Raw genomic sequence first — 20745 nt, forward strand, 5'->3', positions numbered from 1 at the left:
CTCTACCGAAACCGGAAGTGGTAGAAATGTACTACCGCTTCCGATTTCAGTATTAATAGAGAAAATATTACATTATAGAAACCAAACTCCTTCACGTAGTGTACACGTGACACTGTTACTTGTTTCTAATACAGCAGTGTGCTACAGAAAAAAATCACTACAAACAGAATGTAAACCCGTGATTCGATTGAAACATTTAACTACGAAAAAAATATTTTAAAAATATAGGTAACTTGTGTAATATAATTCATATTATGTAACGATTAATTGGAAGTTCTGTTTCAACATCGAGGGTATATGAGATTTGAACTGCCAGCTTTAGCACGAGGTTCGAGTTACACATATCTCACTGGAGATCATATCCGGTTTTAGTTATTAATCATTTTAGCATTTTGGAGCTCCCATTTTGACTCTCAAGTTTTTAAAAGTGTATTTTTCTTTCCGGGTATACAAAATGTGTTACGGACTTCTTTCTTTATTTTATTTATTTTGACGAATTTTGCAAAGACTATATGCCATTTTCCTTGAGACGTCTTATTAATTTTGAATATAAATTACGTTCAACAAAGGTAGCTGCAGATTGACTAAGATTTGTTAATTTAATTCTTCATTGCAGTTTCTTCTGACATGACTTTTTTCTCTGGATATTTTCTTATGATGAACTAATATCAATTCCAGCCACGAAATGTATGTACATACATATCGTGCTGAATATCCAGCCACTAGAATTTATATGTAGGCTCAAACCGTTATGTGACGAAGCATTAATAAGTTCAAGGTTTACCGAGGTCAATTTTTGGTCACTGCATAAGAAATTTGTCCTCTTTTTTAATGCGTGGGTCAATGACAATCATCCTCAAACTTCCGTTTCTTTTTTTTAATTGAATGTAATGGATTAATAAGTATTATCGGCGAGTTGCAACACAAAGAACTGGTTATCTTTATTCAAAACAGACGTAAGAAATTATTTCTAATGGATAAAAAATAAGTCGGTTTTTAATAAGTTTTTTCTACTCGTAGACTAGATATAAATGGAATTTTCAGCACTTGGTAACAAGTGATTTTTTTTAAATACGTTTCCAAAATGGTATCATAGTCTCTTATAGACTATTTTATTTATCAGTATGTATTCCTATATGATCCACATTCAATTTATTAAGCACGTGTACGTGCTAATTGTCACCTCATTTCAACGTGTTAATATTGATAAAGTAAAATTTTATTATTGAAACAGCATGTATGAGTATATATCATATACAGTATTCTTCACTGGAGGAACTAGAATTATTAAACAGGTAGCAAATAAGTTAGTATCCGGGAGTAAGGTTGCTCATGGACCGAGACGAGACAGAACTCTTCCAGTGGAAATAGACACACTTTCCGAGATGAGACTTCACTTTCACACTTTTTCAGAACAAGACAGTCTCTACTCTTGTCTCCTAGTCAACCCTGTCTGGGGTTGCAGGTTTTTCAACATTGTGTAAGAGGAGGAACTCACTTTGCAAAATTGTAGCATGCTATAAACACAAGTTTGTATTAGAGCCTACAGTAGGCTGAAGATCTGCAAAATAAAAACAGGAGCCACTTTTGAACTTGGAAATTGAGTGATAATTGAGCCAAATATTGTTAAATAAAGTTTATGGGGTAGGGTGGGGGGGATATTAATGACGAATAGAGTAAAACTGAAAACCTTTCAGAGTCCAAGAAACTAATATTAATTAAAGGCACATATTTGAAGCTAAAATATAAGCAGAAGTGCGCGTAGAATTATCCAGATGCTTCAACAAAGAATACAGAATTAACCATATTCTGGTATTTGGTAGATCAGGGGTGAAACACAAATATCATATAATGCTCGTACAGTCCCAGACTGCAAGTCAGATCACAGCCCCATGATAATGTGACACGATAGGCTTTGATAATGAAATCAAATATAGAAGTTATACATGACTATAGCGAAAGAAAATCTCGAATAATTCTCTATCTGCCACATATGTATACGACACATTTTGGCAACACCCACTCTCCCCATGGTGTTAATGTGGATCAAATTAACGATACAAAACTGTGGCTCATGTATTCTCAGAAATAGTTCCGATACTAGTTGAGGAGAGGTTTGTTCTTTCGTCTTAGTGGAATTTGTAACCCTAGTGTGCATTTTTTCCTTAATAGACAGTAAAGTGCAAAAAATTTATGCTATTTTTAGTTTCAGTTTCCTTTGTTACTTTAATGTTGGAGTATGTAGAATTTAGATTATTATATAGACGTTCAGGTGATCATCTTCCTTATAACTATATAACGTATCGGTATCATCCACAAAAGAGAAGTATTTTGTGAATTGTGATTCTGGTAATTTTAAAATTTCGATTCCAAAATTTTTCAAAATAATAATTGCCACCAAGAAAGGGGATAGCTAGGGAAAACACTTATTGATAGAACTTATGGGCATCTTAGGTTTATAAACGTTTCAAGTACAATAAACATGTGAGTAGTTAACGGTCGTGTTTTCTGACGAGTCACATTTCAACTTATCACACAGTAATAGCCATATACACATTGCACATTTCACGTTATGCCAGTTAGCGAAATCTGCTGCTGTGCATTATCGAACGGCATATCGATGGTGAAGGGAGCCATTGGGTACGATGTAGGTCTCGGCTGCTATGTATTGAGGGCAAACTATCCAGTGACCATCATATCAGGAAAGTTTTAGAGGTAAGATCTAAACAACTCCCTTAGACTATTCCAGACATGTGTAGCAGGATAATGCTTGACGACATGTTTCTCGGAAGTGCAAGGTTTCATCGTGAAACAATGGTTACCACTGCTCTCTGACTTGCACGGTCGCCTGATATATTGCGCCTCGAATATTGAAATTTGTTAGGTAGACACAGTGTCGATGCCTTGTAAACTTGTCAACAAACAGAGTGACTGGTGATTTATGAAAAACACATCCAACGGCTGTTTAATTCAATGCCATGATGTTTAAAGGAGCATATGGATTCTTCAATCATATTGCTATATTAAGATTAGATATGTTTTCTAATTCTGAAATTGTAATCTTTGCTGCATAGTCACGTAACAGATCTGTCATATAGATTTCCTTCCACTCACACATGCCTTCCTTGGTGTTGCAATTCTCACAAACGATACAATGTCAGTAATTGTTCTTTTTTTTTTTCTTATTTATTTTAACGTTCCACAATAATGCACCAATGCTGATGGTATTGAGCGAAATGGTGGGGTGAAGAAAGTGGGAAGAAACGGACAAACCTCGAGAGCACCCATATACAATTTCTTTAGTATAACGTCTAACGTTCATGGTTCGAACCTAAGAGACGGTCCTGGGTTCGATTCCCGGTGGGGCACTCGATTGACAAAGTGCAAAAAGCTTTTTCAGGTCAGCCACCCTGAATGAGGTTTTCCTGGGTTTTCCTCATTCAGACCAGGCAAATGCTGGGGTGGTACCTAACTTATACGCCCTAGGCTACTTCCTTCCTTCCATTTCTTCGGATAGTGTACTCGCCGAGGGACGTCATACCTCATAGGTGACGGGCTAAATGGTCATAGATGCCGAAAGCAAAGAACTCTAAATCCTAATTCTAATCTGAAGCTAAGAGAGACTGTGATGATGAGAGGTTGATAATGGTGAACTGATGAAAGTAGGACGAAACGGAAGAACCCCAATAAAACTCACACCCACAGTCTTTGTCCACCACGAAAGCACATTTAACGGGAACTGAGAGTGAACCAGACACTCCACGTGCCTGAGGTAAGCACTCTACCACTGAGCGCACATACATACGGTCTTTATCTACCACAACAAAGCTTTATTGTTTTGTCTGTTTTACAGAGGTAAAGCGTGATAATTATCAGGCTGTGACAGCACATGTACCCGGAATGTCCGAAGCTTGTTGCAAGAACGATGGTTATCTTTGCTTCCTGCCAGCTTGATCGCTTGATACATCGTTCCTTGAACATCTGTGGAATTTGCTTGGGGCTGAGGAAGTTCTCCATTAATATATGTAGAGTTCCATGTCTAATATTAATATAATAGTATAATAATGATTAAATTTATCTATATCTATCTGTCTGTCTGTCTATCTATTCTAGCCTTAGGCTACCTGGGGACTTCGCCCCAGACCCTCGCTCTTTCTATATAACTAACATATTTCTAATCTTAAGAGTATGAGATATGGCCTTCTTATTATAATAATTCAAACCCCCACCTTATTTTCTTTCTGTTTAACCAAAACATCAAAAAACTCTGAAACACATCTTCAATTAACACGTCTCTAATCTTAAGGGATTTCGAGATATGGCCATGTATTTAAATAATTTTAACAATTGTAACTCCCACTCTTTTTTTTTTCCTTTCCTTCTAAGGGAACATCTTAAAACACTGAAACATGTCCAATTATTTAAGTTAAAAGCCTAAACACCAACTTCCATGCCTCTAACGTTAAAGGATTTCGAGATATGTCTTGAGCAGTCGTGTCAATCGTGACGGGGACAAGTAGCCTCAATGCTGTCGTCTCCATTAAACCTCTATAAATCAATCAATCGAGATATGGTCATCTTATTTTAACAATTGCAACCCTTACTACTCTTTTCTACCAGCCTTTTTCTTCTCTTCTATGCGAAATATCAAAACACACTGAAACACGTTTTTCATTAGCTTAATTGTAAAATCTAAATGCCAAAATTCATATCTCTAATCTTAAAGAATTTTGAGGTATGGTCATCCAATTATAACAACTGTAACCGTATAATTTTTATTCAGGCCTTTTTTCGTTCCCTTTAGAACAAATATCAAACTACGGTGAAACACATGAGTAATTATTTTAAATAAGAAGTTCACATACCGAATTTCATGTCTCTAATACTAAGAAATTCTCTAATAATAATATGGACATATTGTAATAATAATAATAATTGAAATTTCCACCCCTTTTTCTTCTCACTCTTTTTCTTCCTTTCTAGGTAAAATAATAAAACACGCTGAAAGGCATATAGAATTATTTTAAATGAGAAATCTATATACTAAATTTCATGTCTCTAACCTTCCGAGATATGGGCATTTTAAAATAATAATTCTCATTTCACCTTCTCCCTCTTCCTGGTCTAACTCACAAAAATTCTTACTTAGTTATGGGGCGTTTACACTTAGTCGATTTGCGTTCGATTCAGTTGAATTGACGTCACTTTCAACTTAATCGACCGTGTAAACGGGACTTCAACTTAATCGCTTGTTGATCGAAGGCGACTAATCGACTGGCAACTGAATTGAAAGACGTTCTATTTTCTGTGGTTGAAATAATTGAACACATCCATCGATCTGATTCGGCCTAGTTGCTCCGATTTAGAAGCAAATGCAGCGAGTCGATTTAGTCGTGCGACTAAATCGACTAAGTGTAAACGCCCCATTACACCTTACACCACAAATGCAATGCCCTGTCTAAAATGTAAGTTTCTAGTGTAGGTGGTTCTGCCTGGATATTGATCAATAGTCAGTCAGTCAGGACTTCTTTTAATATACAGACTAGCCTTAGAACCAGCTGAGAACTTTGCCCCCAAGCGGCGTCGCTTTTCTCATATCCTTAACATATCTATACTCGTAAAGAATTTCGAGATTTGGCCCATGTTATTTTAACAAGTAGTTTTCTTCCCTCCTTTTTTCTTCCCGTTCAAGGGAAACATTAAAAAACGTTGAAATACGTCTTTAATTAACACATATCTGTTTCTTAAGAAATTTCGAAATATTATGATGTTATTTTGAACAATTACAACCCCACCTTTTACCTTTCCTTCTAAGGGAAACATTGAAAAACACTGAATGATTCCTATAATCGTAATGGTTTCTCTATCTTGTTTTCTCTTCTACACTACAGTCGCCTTTTGGAAAATCAAATTGTATTGTTCTTTTATTAATTCACAATACATTATAAAGCATGAGCACCTTGGCCGGATGTAATTGATTTTCCTCATCTTCAACACAATTTCTTCTTGCTAATTTTGCTGGATCTGCTTTAAACATCTTCTGAATATTTGCATGTTTCTACCTAACACTAAACCTTTTCTTATTATTATTTTCTATGTTTACACTATTTTTCCTCGTCTTTCAACTTTTATGCTTCTTTTCACAACTTTTTCCCCTAAATATTGATGAATGCAATTATACAACTTTTCATTATTTTTTTTTCAATTCTCTCATTCCCTTGCAAAAACCATGTACATTTTAACTCATATGCTATTTCCTTTATTGTACTATTCATACCACTTACAATATTTCTTTATATCTCTTATTTTTCTAAATTTAATTTTCATCTTAGTTGTTCTTTACCTATTTCATCAATCTTACTATCACCAAAACATTCACCTAGTCCAATCTCCTCATCCCCATGCTACAGGCCATTTTCATGTCTCTGATAGGATGAACCTATTAACTCCTCTAAATCGTTCTAATTGCTGCGTATCAATCTCTATACTTTCTTTATTCTTTTTCTCTATTCTGCTATTCCTGCTTCCTCCCATAATTTCACTACTAATCCTTATACTAATTTCAGTGGAAATTTCAACATCCACTGTAGTTTTGTTTTCATTACTGACCTCTTATTCTTAAGTTTAATATTTTTAATTTTGTACCTTGTTTTATATTCTTCCATACTTTTCTGTAATTTGTACATTTTAACAGTTAATAACTGTTATTCTTTTTTATTCTCTTTCAATATTCTATTAACTTCCTTTTTGTTTATCTTTTTAATACTCACTAGTTTCTTTTCGTATATTTTGACTTTCAACTTTCTGTTACTTAATTTTATCGTAGATATCTCCTTCTCTTTATTCACAATGCCATTTTGTAACATCTCATTAATACATGTCAATTTCTTTGACCAATACTTTTCTTTCTCTAACTTTTCATTTTCAATTCAGACATTAAAGCTACTATTTCTTCATATTTTTAATAAACACTCTTCCGATTAATTATTATTTCATTTTCCCTAACAAAATTCCCAACTTTTTAGTGGTGTTAGTTTCATGTTCTTTTCGACCAATTAAACTTTTTGTTCTAACCATAACAAATTGCAATAAATCTTGAAAAATGATCACTAATGATTTTTTTTCATTATTTTCCTTGTTTTTATTACCTAAATCACTTACAGTCATTTCTTGCACTGCTTGATATTCACTAATTATTTCCTCTTTATTGATTCCTACCTCATTTATTTCACTAATATTTTCATTCACACCAACTCCTCATCAAACACTTCCTCCAATTGCTTTATTTCTTTTTCTTCATCTACCGACTCCATCTCTGATACGCAAACATTTTGACCTTATGAAAATACTTCTTGGCAATTCTCCTTGTTTCATAAACCCACATTTCCTGTTTCGGACACCTTATAATGGTTTATCACGGAAATATGAACGAATGATTTCGTTTATGTTGTATTGTTCAATATTTTCCGTCACCTGCTTAAATTCAACCAGTTTCTTTTCAGACCTATTCCATTTTTTTCTCATTTTTCTAATTTAGCTTCTGCCACCCACGTTGATGCCTCTTAGCTTTGTGTATAGTAAGTCCACCTAACTTCTCAAAGCTCATTTCACACCAAGGGCAACTAAATTATCGACCTGTGCACTTAGGGAGATGACAAGGTGAGGCGTAGCTTTTTTCAAACCTCACACAACATTTCTTACATTCCAGTAAATACGTTAAACCATGCTTTTTTATTTAAATGGTTTACATTATCACTTTATTATGAGTTATAACACGTTAGGATTGTCCTGATTTTTACCTGATGGTATTAAATAAATTCTTCTTTCATTCTATCCTTATGTTATTGCATTCGATATTACTTTGACAACCAATAAATATACCAACCACCAACATTTTATAATATACATTTATTGAAATCAGAGGTGGGGTTAGCTGCGCGCGAGGCCTAGTGCCAATAACGATGTCCCGGGCCAGAGTACTGGTAAAAATCGCCGAGCGTGCAAATTCAAAATTTATCTACTATACACATTAGGTAAATTATACGCACAGTGTGTGTGTGTGTGTGTGTGTGTGTGGTGCTTTTGTATCTACTTCTTGGAAGAAAATGCTCAGAATGGAACCCTCCCTAAGTGCGGGGCCTGGAATGGTTGCCTCATTGGCCCGCCCCAAAATCCGCTTCTGATTGAAATAATAATAATAAAAAAGAACACTTAAAATGGATAAAATAATAGAGTTATACAGGTTTCCACATTCTTCATCTTGTGAGTAAATGAGGAGAAATTTCAATTTATTGAAATTGTTCACCTTTTCCCCTTAGGAGTGAAATTTTGAAAAACATTGAAACACGTATTCTCTTATCTTTATTTAAGAATTTATATAACGAATTTCAACTCTTCAATTTAACAAAATCCTCACATTGGACACTTTCTTACTAAAGAAAGAGAAATTTTAATATTATGGACATGGCCCAACTTTCCCCCCTTAGATGTGGAATTTTCGAAAATGTTGAAACAAGGTTTATTTTACTTTTAGTGAAGAGTTCATGTGCCGAGTTTCATCTTTATAACGTCAAAGATTCGTGAGATACTCTATTCTTGGGAGAAATTTTGAACTTTATTTACCCCCTTAGGATGATTATTTTCAAAAATCCTTCCTTATCTCTTGCTTTCATGACAAAAAGAGTAGGCTATTCTCTCCAAATTTTATGTTAATCTCTATGCGATGATAAGTCACTCACTTCTACTCTTTTATGTAATAGTTGCATCTGGACTGTAATTATGCGAAGAGAACGTACTTTCCAATGGTGAAAACATTTAAATCTATTCCGTAAGTGCATATTAACTTGAATAAAACATACGGTGTTAACCCATTTTATCGATGCATAAATTTGCAAAATCTGTGGATGAAATATGTTACCTAATTTCACAATAGGATTGTATAAGTAATAAAAGTATATGGGATCTTACCTGTCACATGTAAAATGAGATAGAAGTACCAAATTGGAATTATGCTCTTTATCATGTAGTATTCTAGAAGGAAGACATATTAAAGTGAAGTGTGTGAAGACAGCGTACAAAGTGATCATAATAAGTGTCACAAAGCTGTAACATACGTAGGAAATATGTTTTTATGCCACATGAAGTGTTTTACCACTACCCTTGTTTATATTACTTCCACCGTCGCTGACGGGTATATTCTCTACGAACACACGCGTATATTCTCTCGCTATCGAGGAATATGGGAATGCTGCGCTCCTGCCTCAATTCGGTTATATAGCCTTCTTGCTTTTTAGTAGCCATCTACTATAAATTCTTTCGTGTTTTATATACTGTAGTTTTTATGGCATAGCCCTCCTAAAGTCAATCTGCACCGATTAATGCAATTCCCCCTTATGAAACACTTTCTAAGGCAATAAAGGTGCATTTCCTGCTAAGAGTTCATATTTCATTAACATAAGTATGCTTCTATAAAATGGGATAGCACGAAACATACAAACTGACAAACATATAGTGTGAAATTGTTTTATATTGGAATTCAATTTTTATTTGCCTAAACAAAAGTCAAATCTGTACCTAAACATAGTAAAATTATTCATTTTTCAGAATGTGGATTACGTATAATTCATTATTTTGAATAACAAGAGCTAATTAAATATTAAAGTAAACTTTTCGCAATACTGAATAATGTTTTCAGTTGTCTACCTTCTTTCATACAAACTTTAAGATCGTTAGTCGCTCAATAATAGTATTTGCGTACATGTACAGGGTTATTATAAATGATCCAAGCGATTTCATAAATTCACTGTAGCTCTAGTAATGGAGATATTGTAACAAAACTCAGCAGTAACATAGAAAACTCAAAAAAGTTTTGTTTGTTGCAGGTGTACTACAGATTTCTCCCACGAGGGCGCAGCAGTGAACAGTGATGCAAGATGGCGACAGGCGCTGAGACAGAATCTTAACTAAATTGCCTGCTGTATGTGGTAATTGTTCTGTACTTAATTATCCATTATACATGTCACCAGTGGCGTACTTACGATTTTGTTTCGGGGAGGGCTTTGCTAACTTTCAGGGGAGCTTTGCCTGAAAATGTGAAAATTCTACAAGATATTTCATATACTTTACTATAGTAAGTACGATTTCGGGGGGGGGCTTAAGCCCGGAAGCCCTCCCCCTAGATACGCCACTGCATGTCACTAAATATCCCACACATGGTATCAAAAACGTTTATGTAAAAAATTTCAAAAAGAAAAGCAAATATTAAAATTGTTAAAATTATTGAAAAATGAAATAAAATCTTTGAGTTTTACGTTCCACGTTATGCCGGTTAGGCTAAAGGAGACGGCGATGATGAGTAATGAATGAAATGATGGAATGACATGAATTTACATGTTCCCTTCACATGGTGTTTGTCCACCACAAAGTTCATTTGGCGGGGGGTGGGATCGAACCCGGGACCCCAAGCACCAGAGGTGAAAGTTCTACCACTGAGCCATCGCAGCCCCTGTTAAAGTTCTTGAGTACGCACTCTTGAATTATATTGTGTGTAATCATAGTGCTATTTTCATTCCCCATTCTGTCTCCTTAGACTGAACAAAATCACAAAATAAAATGCGTTAGAGTAAATTGATACAATGGGGTGTCAAATATATATATATATATATATATATATATATATATATATATATACAAGGGCGGATCTAAGGGGCTAGAGCCCCTCCCTTGATCATATCCTGGATCCGCCACTATACACACACACACACACACACACACACACACACATATATATATATATATATATATATATATATATATATATATATATATATATATATATATATATATATATATATATATATAATTCGTAGTTAAAAAGCGCCATTATAGGTGAAACTGATACTGAAACATACTCCATGAAGCCTTTCATTTTGGTACTAATATGAGGAGAGTACACACTATGGTTAGTGACACTGGCGCAAATCCCGGTGGGATGAGGGGGACATGTCCCCTACAATCTTGGAACTGGGGGGATTGTCCCCTCCAATAATCCGATTTGAAATATGTCTTTTGGGGAGAAATGTGATTATTTGTGTCTGATTGTCACAAAGGAAAGTGAGATTAAATTGATGTTCCCCCAGAATAAACCTCAAATCTGCCTGCCTCTCAATGTTGAAGACAACTCTGCTTCCCTGATCCTGCACAGCATTGTTTTTCAACTACATAAATATTTTGAACATCGCTTATATATATTTTGAACATCGCATGATAATTTAAACTTATCATTAATTATTAAATTATACTTCAATTTTCACAGCTGTATGTATAGTTCTTGTAATAATAACATTCACAACTTTGCTTTATCTCCACATGTGTTAGGTAATAGGCAAAAACTCATTTGATCAGATAATTCTAATATGAAGGAGGAGACAAACTGCTGTATGAGTGACCTACGACTTAATTTACCAATAGTTACTTCCGCCTACTGAGTACAAACTTCAAGAGATTAATTGCCTGATATAGTCTATTCTGTGCAAACCATAGCCTACGATATCTATCTATTCACTTTTTCTCCATAATTTACGGAGCTTGATTTTTTACCACGAATATAATCAAAGCTTCTATGAAGAGATTAAATAGAATGGGAACTTTTACGTAATTCTAATAGGGTTCACATAAGATAACTTGAAATGATAGAAGTAAAGAACAAAGTGCTTGAATTGTGTTTAGGATATTTCATATTATTATTATTATTATTATTATTATTATTATTATTATTATTATTATTATTATTATTATTATTATTACATACCACTTTTCAGCTAGAAGTGATATTATTCTAGCACTACTGACAAGTAAACCTTACGTTTGGGTGAATCGAGTTGCTGACTGAGACACACATGAGAAAGTAGTACTAAATGTGGTCAGCATTTCAGTGAAGTTATAGGTGCGAAGCTCCAGGGGCTTAGAAGATACAGCTACCAGAACATCACATGGAAGTACAGAATAGTTATCATACAGTTGGAGGTAAAAGCTCTGTAAGACCTCTTGTAACGACAAAAGGTGAATAACAAATATATGGGTACATATTAGGACTAGGAGGAAGTCATATAGTGAGGGTATACCTGACGGCGGCCATCTTGAAATCCGCCATTTTGAATTAAGGTTAAGTTTTTAAAATAGGAATAGGGTCATGTGATACATGATTTAAAGCGCAAATTTAATCAGAAGAACAATGGTGACGTTAATTTTGATTTACGCGCAATTGGTAGAAAGTTACAGGGAAATTAAATATTGTTGCAGCATATGTATTAGTCCTTTACCCCACCTTGTAAATTTTGTGTTAATGATAATAATTAAATAAAAAGTAGCTGAATAAATATTAGGTCTATGGTAAGAGTTGCCTTGCTGCCGGCCATGTTCAAATCCGCCATTTTGAATTAGACAAAAGTTTTAAACAAAACGCATAACATTGACACCTTATTAATAGCAAATTTTACCGTAAATCTAGCGGTATAACTATTTTTGCTTTATCATTAACCAGCATTTGTTATCGCATAAACATAAACAAAGTTGCTAATTGAAGGAAAAATGACCAAAGTGGAATTGAGTCATAATTGAACTTGGGTCTTTCTTCCAGAAAAGTCCTCAGTTAGTACAATCAATATGTAGTTCAGAAAAGAGTGCATGACTTGCACAAATGCTCTGCTCACAGTGAGCACACCTGACAAAGGCAATGGAGTTACACTCGAGGAGTGACACATTTGTCGTTAATAATTCCGTCAAAGCAGTAGTCGTAAGGAGCGATCCATTTAATTTTGTGCTGGTTAATGATAAAGCAAAAATAGTTATACCGTTGGAGTTATGGCAAAATTTGCTATTAATAAGGTGTCACTGTTCTGCGTTTTGTTTAAAACCTTTGCCTGATTCAAAATGGCGGATTTGAACATGGCCGCCATCAAGGCAACTTTTACCATAGACCTAATATTTATCCACCTGCTTTTTATTTAATTATTATCATTAACACAAAATTTACAAGGTGGGGTAAAGGACTAATACATATGCTGCAACAATATTTAATTTCCCTGTAACTTTTTACCAATTGCGCGTAAATCAAAATTAACGTCACCATTGTTCTTCTGATTAAATTTGCGCCTTAAATCATGTATCACATGACCCTATTCCTATTTTAAAAACTTAACCTTAATTCAAAATGGCGGATTTCAAGATGGCCGCCGTCAGGTATACCCTCACTATATGACTTCCTTCTAGTCCTAATGTGTACCCATATATTTGTTATTCACCTTTTGTCGTTACAAGAGGTCTTACAGAGCTTTTACCTCCAACTGTATGACAACTATTCTGTACTTCCATGTGATGTTCTGGTAGCTGTATCTTCTAAACCCCTGGAGCTTCGCACCTACAACTTCACTGAAATACTGACCACATTTAGTACTACTTTCTCATATGTGTCTCAGTCAGCAACTCGATTCACCCAAACGTAAGGTTTACTTGTGAGTATGGATTTTTCTGAGTAGAACAATTTGAAATGAGTTGAATTGATTTTGAGCTTAACGCCCCGTTCAGCAGCGAGGCTATATGGGACGTGGACCTACTGATTAACGTGCAATCCGAACCACATGAGCTCCCACTGGGAATTGAACCCGGATCTCCCACGCCAAAGGAGCTGTAACGGACCAAAATTTTAGATTTTGTTAGTTACAGACGTTTTTAATACTTTAACAAATAACATAGTTTTCATCTCCTAAAATAGATAGTTCTATGACCAAAAAAAAAAAAAAAAAAAAAAAAAAAAGAATTTGTAAAACATCGGAACATTTTTAGAAACAAATATTTTTCAAAGATGTGTAGCTTTACACCTAGGACCAGTGCTTAAAGTGAGCCGGTATGAGCCGGTTATGCATCCGAAAGTTCGAAAATCGGCCGGTATGGCATACCGGTAAGAATAACTGATTTAAATTGTAATTTGCGTGCACACATACACAAAAAAAGATTTTACACATAAGTACGACGTTAGCATTGACTCAACAAATATGTTTGTGCCATCAAAGATTTCGTTGCTGCTGCTTCGAAAGTAAATATAAGTTCCCTATCACCTTATTCAATGGCAGAATTTGTGCTCTTGGTTTTTTTCAACATTTGTATGAGCAATTCTACCCCTCTCAAAAACAACAAAAAAAAAAAAAAAAAAAAAAAACTACCGTACCACCTGCCTAAAATGTTTAACCTGGATCCACCCATGGCGTTGACAGCACTCTTTTTTAAAATTCAAAATTATTCTTTTCACATTATCTGGACATCTGTATTTACAATTATAAGAAAAATAGTCTTGACCGGGAGTCGAGACAAGATCAGAAGTTGTTTCTAAACATGGAAATTAGATTGGAAATAATCATTAGGCCGACAATGCATTTTCGCATGTTGAAAATCTAAAATCAAGAAACTATCTTCTTGAATAAATGCCTTAGGTCGGAAGATTAAGTTCTTACTAACTTGAGGTGTGGCAGCAGCATTAGAGTCACCATAATGGATTTTGTGATCGTATGCCGAATGAGGTCCTTGGCAGAATTTGTATTTATAATTTTCTTCCGTACTTAAGTCCTTGGGATTCGGAGTAACTCACGTTTGTTTTATCTTGGCATGTTTCCCACTTAAAGGATGGATCTGTCTGCAAAGCGTTCTTGCCACGCCATGGTTAAGTTTTGAGTTACAATACGCTAATAACAGCAAAACGCCACACACGTACAAATCACTGTAACATACTTGTTCGCGTGTGGCAACTAAGCACTTCAACTACCCGCCAAATAGCAATGACCTCATTTGATCGGCTGGCTGGCAACTAACGTCACCTACACGACAAAGCCAATAAGACGTCTATTGGATTAAAACGTTCACGTGAGTGCTAGCAGAAAATCTCTAAAAGCCAACCAAGTGCACTGGCGGGAAGTGTGCCAAGATAAAACAAACGAGAGTTATTACCTACGTCAAAACTATGCTCTTAGTTACTCCGAATCCCAAGGACTTCCATGCGGACGGAAATTATAAATGCAAATTCTGCCAAGGACCTCATTCGGCATACGATCACAAAATCCATTATGGTGACCCTAATGTTGCTTCCACACCTCAAGTTAGTAAGAACTTAACCTCCCGACCTAAGGCAGTTTTTCAAGAAGACAGTTTTCAACCTGCGAAAAAGCCGTCGGCATTCTCCCCCACCCATTCCAAAGACAGTTGCAACTTCAAATAAGTTTGCGGCCATTTCGAGTGCCACTGACACTGAAGAAGCAACGGCCCTTGCAGATGACTCCAAAACCCATAATGCCGCGGCTCCAGTCTTACTCCGACGAAAGATAAAATCTTTTTATGTTTATGACTACCCCACCGATAAAGGATAGAAGATTAGCCACGATGCTACAGCCCGCTGTAAAGATATCTTACTGTGCAGTCACCAAGAACGGTATAAAGTTTCAGTGCGATAATCAAGAAAATTACCAAACCTTGGAAAAGATTTGTCAGGAATAAAAATTTTCGTATTCCATGGACACTGCACCTACCGGCCGCTACCTTAAGGTAGTACTCCGCAAACTTCTCATCAACACCCAGCTGGATAATATTGAAACAGATCTCACTAACAGAGGCTACGTTGTCTTAAACGCCCAATAGATGACAAGGAGAAGTAAAAATATCCTCCCATTGTTTATCATTACCTTAGCCAAAATTCAACGTTAAAGGCTATTTTTTAACTCACTTATTTGGAATTCCACAAAGTTTCTATAGAACCATACCGAACCAAGTCATTTATCCAGTGCTTTAGACGTCAACGTTTAGGACATACACAATCATTCTGTTATGCCACACCAAAATGCATGTGATGCAGAAGCTCTCTTTAGTTATCGATGCAGCCAAAGTAAAAACGAAACCATATCTAAATGTGCTAACTTGGTAAAGACTATCAAGGCAATTTCACAGGATGGCGTATCATCAAACGCTTCCAAGCACGCCGTGCTTCAGCTGACGTCAAACTTACTAAGCAAGACTTCCCACCGCTGGTGGCGAAATCTACTTCTCAATCGACACGCACTGATTCTGCACCTACTTATGCCAGTACAACTAGATCCAGAAGAGAACCTCCCTCTCAGCTGACTGTAGACTCTTCCGACGACTCCAGTTCTTCAATCAAAGAACTCCTTCAAATTTTCCGAGACCTCCCATTTTCAGCATTTTTACAAGCTGTCACGAAGAAGATGCCGCAAGTCCGTCAAGCGCCTGACACTTTCAGTAAAATTACTATTTTACTGCAAATTTTAGCCGACTTTATCTAACTTCTCCGTCAAGCAATGGTACATTTGGTCAAGTTTTGGCTGGGTGACAGAAGATAATACATCCGGACCAAACTCTCATAAGGGCCACGCAACTTTTTATTCTACACAGAGAAAAATCCGTTTTCCGGACAGCGGTATGTTGTACAAATATACGGTATCCTCTTGCTTATTATAGAAATCAGTACGAAGCATACGTTATCCGTATGCTACATAGACACTGCCCTTAGATGTTACATCATGCCGTTGCAGGATGTCTGACATCTAACAGTTTTCCGTATATCACATGCATATACTTATGTTCGTCAGCTATGTTATATACATTCATTTATATGTGAGATCCTGACCGCCTACATTGTTTCATACGTAAAGTACGTATAGATGGAACACTTATACAGAAAGTATAATAAAACATGCGTTTTCAGTTATACGTCTGCTGCACGTTGTCTAAAAACTACAGGAATTTCGCATGTAACCTATCTTTTTAAGTACGTCACCTACAATTTTTTCCCTCAGTGTATTGGCTTCTCCAACTGCCAATCAGGATTCATCTACATTCAAGCCACATCAACTGACTTCCTGGCTTCCCCAGACATTCTCCAGTTCCTCCGTAGGTTAATACAGGCTTACAGACTACGTTCATTATACTCTCAACGTCGTGTCATCTATTAACAGAAGCAAGCGTCAAGAGCTGTTTCTCTTTACCTCATATGCAGATACTTCATACGCTTTCTCATCACATATAAGAGGTAGGGGCTTTTATCCCGGATCTCAAACTCGAATAATTTTGCCATATTACCTGTTCGACTAGTGGAATACAATACAATACATACAACGGAATACGACGGAAAACAACGGAAAACAATATTCATTGAATATTAGGCTGATGATAGTTGGGATTAAAATATTTACATATTAGTCCTCACTCACCTCTCTCTCTCTCTCTCTCTCTCTGTGTGTGTCTCTTTCTGTAGATTTTTTTACGTCAAAAATGGTGCAAAAATATCAGGAATAGAACTGCTGTTTAGGGTTCTGTCAAAATTACTGCTCTAAGTGGTCGTATTTGTTCCATACCGTCACCTCATTTAATGTCACTTTAAGCACTGCCTAGGACTTAGTATTTGCCATGAATTCACATGTGCGTTAAAAGTCATATGGATGAGAAAGGCTACACGCATTAACGAAGAAACGGTCTTAAGTGTAAACAACCGATTTGGCTGGGGTTGGGATATGTGTTACGGGAGACCAAAGTAGGAGACAGGTATTTTGGCGTTTGGGCCCATACGCAGAAATTTCCTAAATACGGGGCCCCAAAGTGGCCCTACATGCTATAACTAGGAAGTGAATGACGTTACTTGTACACAACCGATTTGGCTGGGGTCCGGATGTATGTTACGGGAGACCAAAGTAGAAGACACGTATTTTGGCGTGTCCTGTTCACGCCAAAGTTAATTTTTTTTAGGAAGTGATTGTGAAGAATCGCCTTATCATACTGGACAAGCAATACATAAGAATGTGGAAGCAAACATCTGTATCATGATAGAAACGATTTACGAATGTTAGTTGGGAAAGGGCAAGGGAATTATCAGGACATTCCAAAGACATCATTGAACTGCAGTATACACTTTTCGTGTTATCGTTCTCAGAAAGAAACACTACACCATTTGTTAAACAAAGTTTGGCGTAGTGGTAACGTGCTAGACTTCCAAATGGAAAACCTTGGTTCGAATCTCCATCAGGAAGTATGTTTTTTTTTCGCATAAAATAATTGCTGCAAACAGAGATTCATCTTCTGATGGAGAACTTACAAGGCATCTGTGACGATACTTACAGTGTTAGAGTAAACAGTGTGTGCGTTCTACATCATACACTGCAATGATAAGTATGTTTCATATTTATATTCGTCCCCTTCTCTCTCTTTCTTGACTTTTCCCTATCCTGTCTTTGCATCTTTCACTTCTCCCCCTCTCTCACACACATGCACTTCACGTTCCAAAGTTAAAACGGAACAACAACCCGATATACCTGGTCTGGAGAATCTAATTAACTGGGAACTTCGGCGTCGTATTTTTCGTGCTCTGGGGATACCATCTCCAGTCCTGGTCATCTCTAACTGTTTAAACGCAAGGGAATAAGTAAAATCTCATTTTTATCCATAAGGAAGAAAATAGCACTATTCTTTATTTATAGTTGCGGACATATAGCTCAAAAACTGAAAGTCGAGTTGGAAACTAGATTGGCAAATGAGAACATAAATTTTCTATCTCTCTCCAAATAGGGTTAATCTATTAATGTGTTTAATAAACTTGTTTAGTACTTGCAGCAAGTGATGAATATTTATAACATCTCTATATAAAAGCATTCATGACTGACTGCTCATCAGTGGCGGATCTAGAATGTAAAAGCTGGGGGAAGGAGACAGCTCCTAGACTATAATACATGTATCATGAGCTTATTGTAAACTTTCAAAAATATATAAATGATAGCTTAAATTATTTTTATCACTCAAAAAATTGGGGAGCTTAGACTCCTCCAGCCCCGGGCTAGATCCGCCACTGCTGCTGATCAATGCCTAATCTTAGCTGCTTAAGTTAGAAACTTGAAATTTAGATCATGTAGAGAATATGTGTCACAAGGTACCACTAAGTATTTTTTTTAATTCGATGAGGAAGGAGGAAAATGGGGTAAAAGTTATTATATTGAGACACTCGTCTCTCGGCATCCATTAGGTTGAGAGAAATGTAATTTATATATTTAGACATTTTCATTTAAAATAATTAAACTGGTGTTTCAGCATTTCAGATTATTTATTTAGAAGAGAAGAAAAGAGTTGGGAAGAAAAAGATTTGGAAATTACGGTTATTATAATAAGACTAACTGAAATGCATGTTCTTCGCGCGATAAGGTTGACGTAGGATATTTGAAAGATAAATTTAAACTACCTATTCTGTCCTTACAATACATATTTGAATAAAAGTGAAATGAATAACTCAACTCGATCTAAGTACAACGTTCAGAAATGAATTCGATATGAAGAAATCACTAGCCTTGGAGAAATATTAAACCCTTTTCTCCTCTTAGAGTATTTTACTTTAAATGAAAGTAAATTCAGAAAAAATGAGATCTCCCAAATGTTATTAATGCTCAAAAGTTCATTTTAAACAGTTGAAAAGTGTTCTCACTTTGGTTGTTTTATGAATATAAAATTGGAAATTAAAATATTCTAGAAATTGACTTCTAACTTACCTTTAGAACGGGAATTTTTGAAAACGCTAGAGCATGTGGGAACAAATTTTCAATAGTAAGAATTCAAATACCGAGTTTCACCTCTCTAACATAAGAAACTCAATTTTTGGCGTACATGTTTATCTTCTCTTCAGCCTTAAATATGCATTTTAGTGAAAGTAGCATGAGAAAAAGCCGACTCGAGCCAACTGCTTAGTTTCGAAATTCATTTTAAACAGTTCACCCGTTTTTCTGTGATGATGAGCCTCACAATGCCATGAAATTATAGAGAATGCACCCTTGACCCTTCCCTCTTTAGAAGCGAAATTTCCGGAAACACTGAAATATATGTTCTATTATTTTAAGTTGAGTTCAAATGCCGAATTTCTCAGCTTCAACCACAATATTTCTTTTAGGATCCCATTTTTATGAAAGTGACATGATTTTAGAGAATAAAACTCTGGAGATGGATTTTAGAGAATAACGTCTCGTCGGTCCTTGGCACTTTACCACCTGGCAAGAAACTGGACGAGGTGTTTCTACTCTGAGAAGAATTGTTTTATATATAATAGGTCCTGGACAATAGTTTTTCTTTTGATTAAAATTGTATATCAATAATATTTTAATATTATGAACATATATACTAATTAATGTCTGATGAAGATGAGTAAGAAAATTATTTAGTGTAGTGAATAAAAATGGATATAATAAAGTTTCTAATGTATTGAAAACTCTGGAATAGAGCTATGCTCAATAATTCATTTCGAACGGTTCAGTCATTTTCCGAGCATAATGAGACAGCCAACATCGATTTTAATGTCGAGAGAAAAAAAAAATAGAAATTCTTCCCTCTTTAAAAAAAAAAAAAATTTCTGAAAGCATTGAGATACTTATTTAGATATATTTACTTATGAGTTACACTTTCAATGACGTTTTTGAACAAATAATGGAAAATTTTTAATATTATAAAGGATTTTAGGTGCAGATTTTTTAAAATACTGGCAAACGTGTTCAATGATTTTAATGGTAAGTTTATATGTCGAGTTTCGTCTTCTTAACTTCAAGAATTCATGAGATACACTATTTTTTGGTTTTAGGAAATCCCGTTATGTCCTTAGACACTTATCTCGAAAAATTCTTCCTTATCCCTCGCTTTCGTGATAAAACGAATATTCTGTCCAAA

At 35.5% G+C, this 20745-nt stretch overlaps 1 long non-coding RNA gene across 1 annotated transcript in view; it reads left to right on the top strand.

Annotated features, from left to right (window-relative positions):
- LOC145694227 (uncharacterized) overlaps nucleotides 1–20134 on the top strand; it is a 61635-nt gene extending 41501 nt beyond the window's left edge. The window contains exons 2-3 of the long non-coding RNA XR_014132970.1: nucleotides 9882–9976; nucleotides 19979–20134. This is a non-coding gene — a long non-coding RNA (uncharacterized LOC145694227). The remainder of the gene's footprint in view (nucleotides 1–9881; nucleotides 9977–19978) is intronic.
- Nucleotides 20135–20745: the final 611 nt, after the last annotated feature.

This window comes from Thermobia domestica, chromosome 9 (genome assembly GCF_964235325.1).
Source record: "Thermobia domestica chromosome 9, izTheDome1.hap1.1, whole genome shotgun sequence".
Taxonomy (NCBI): domain Eukaryota; kingdom Metazoa; phylum Arthropoda; class Insecta; order Zygentoma; family Lepismatidae; genus Thermobia; species Thermobia domestica.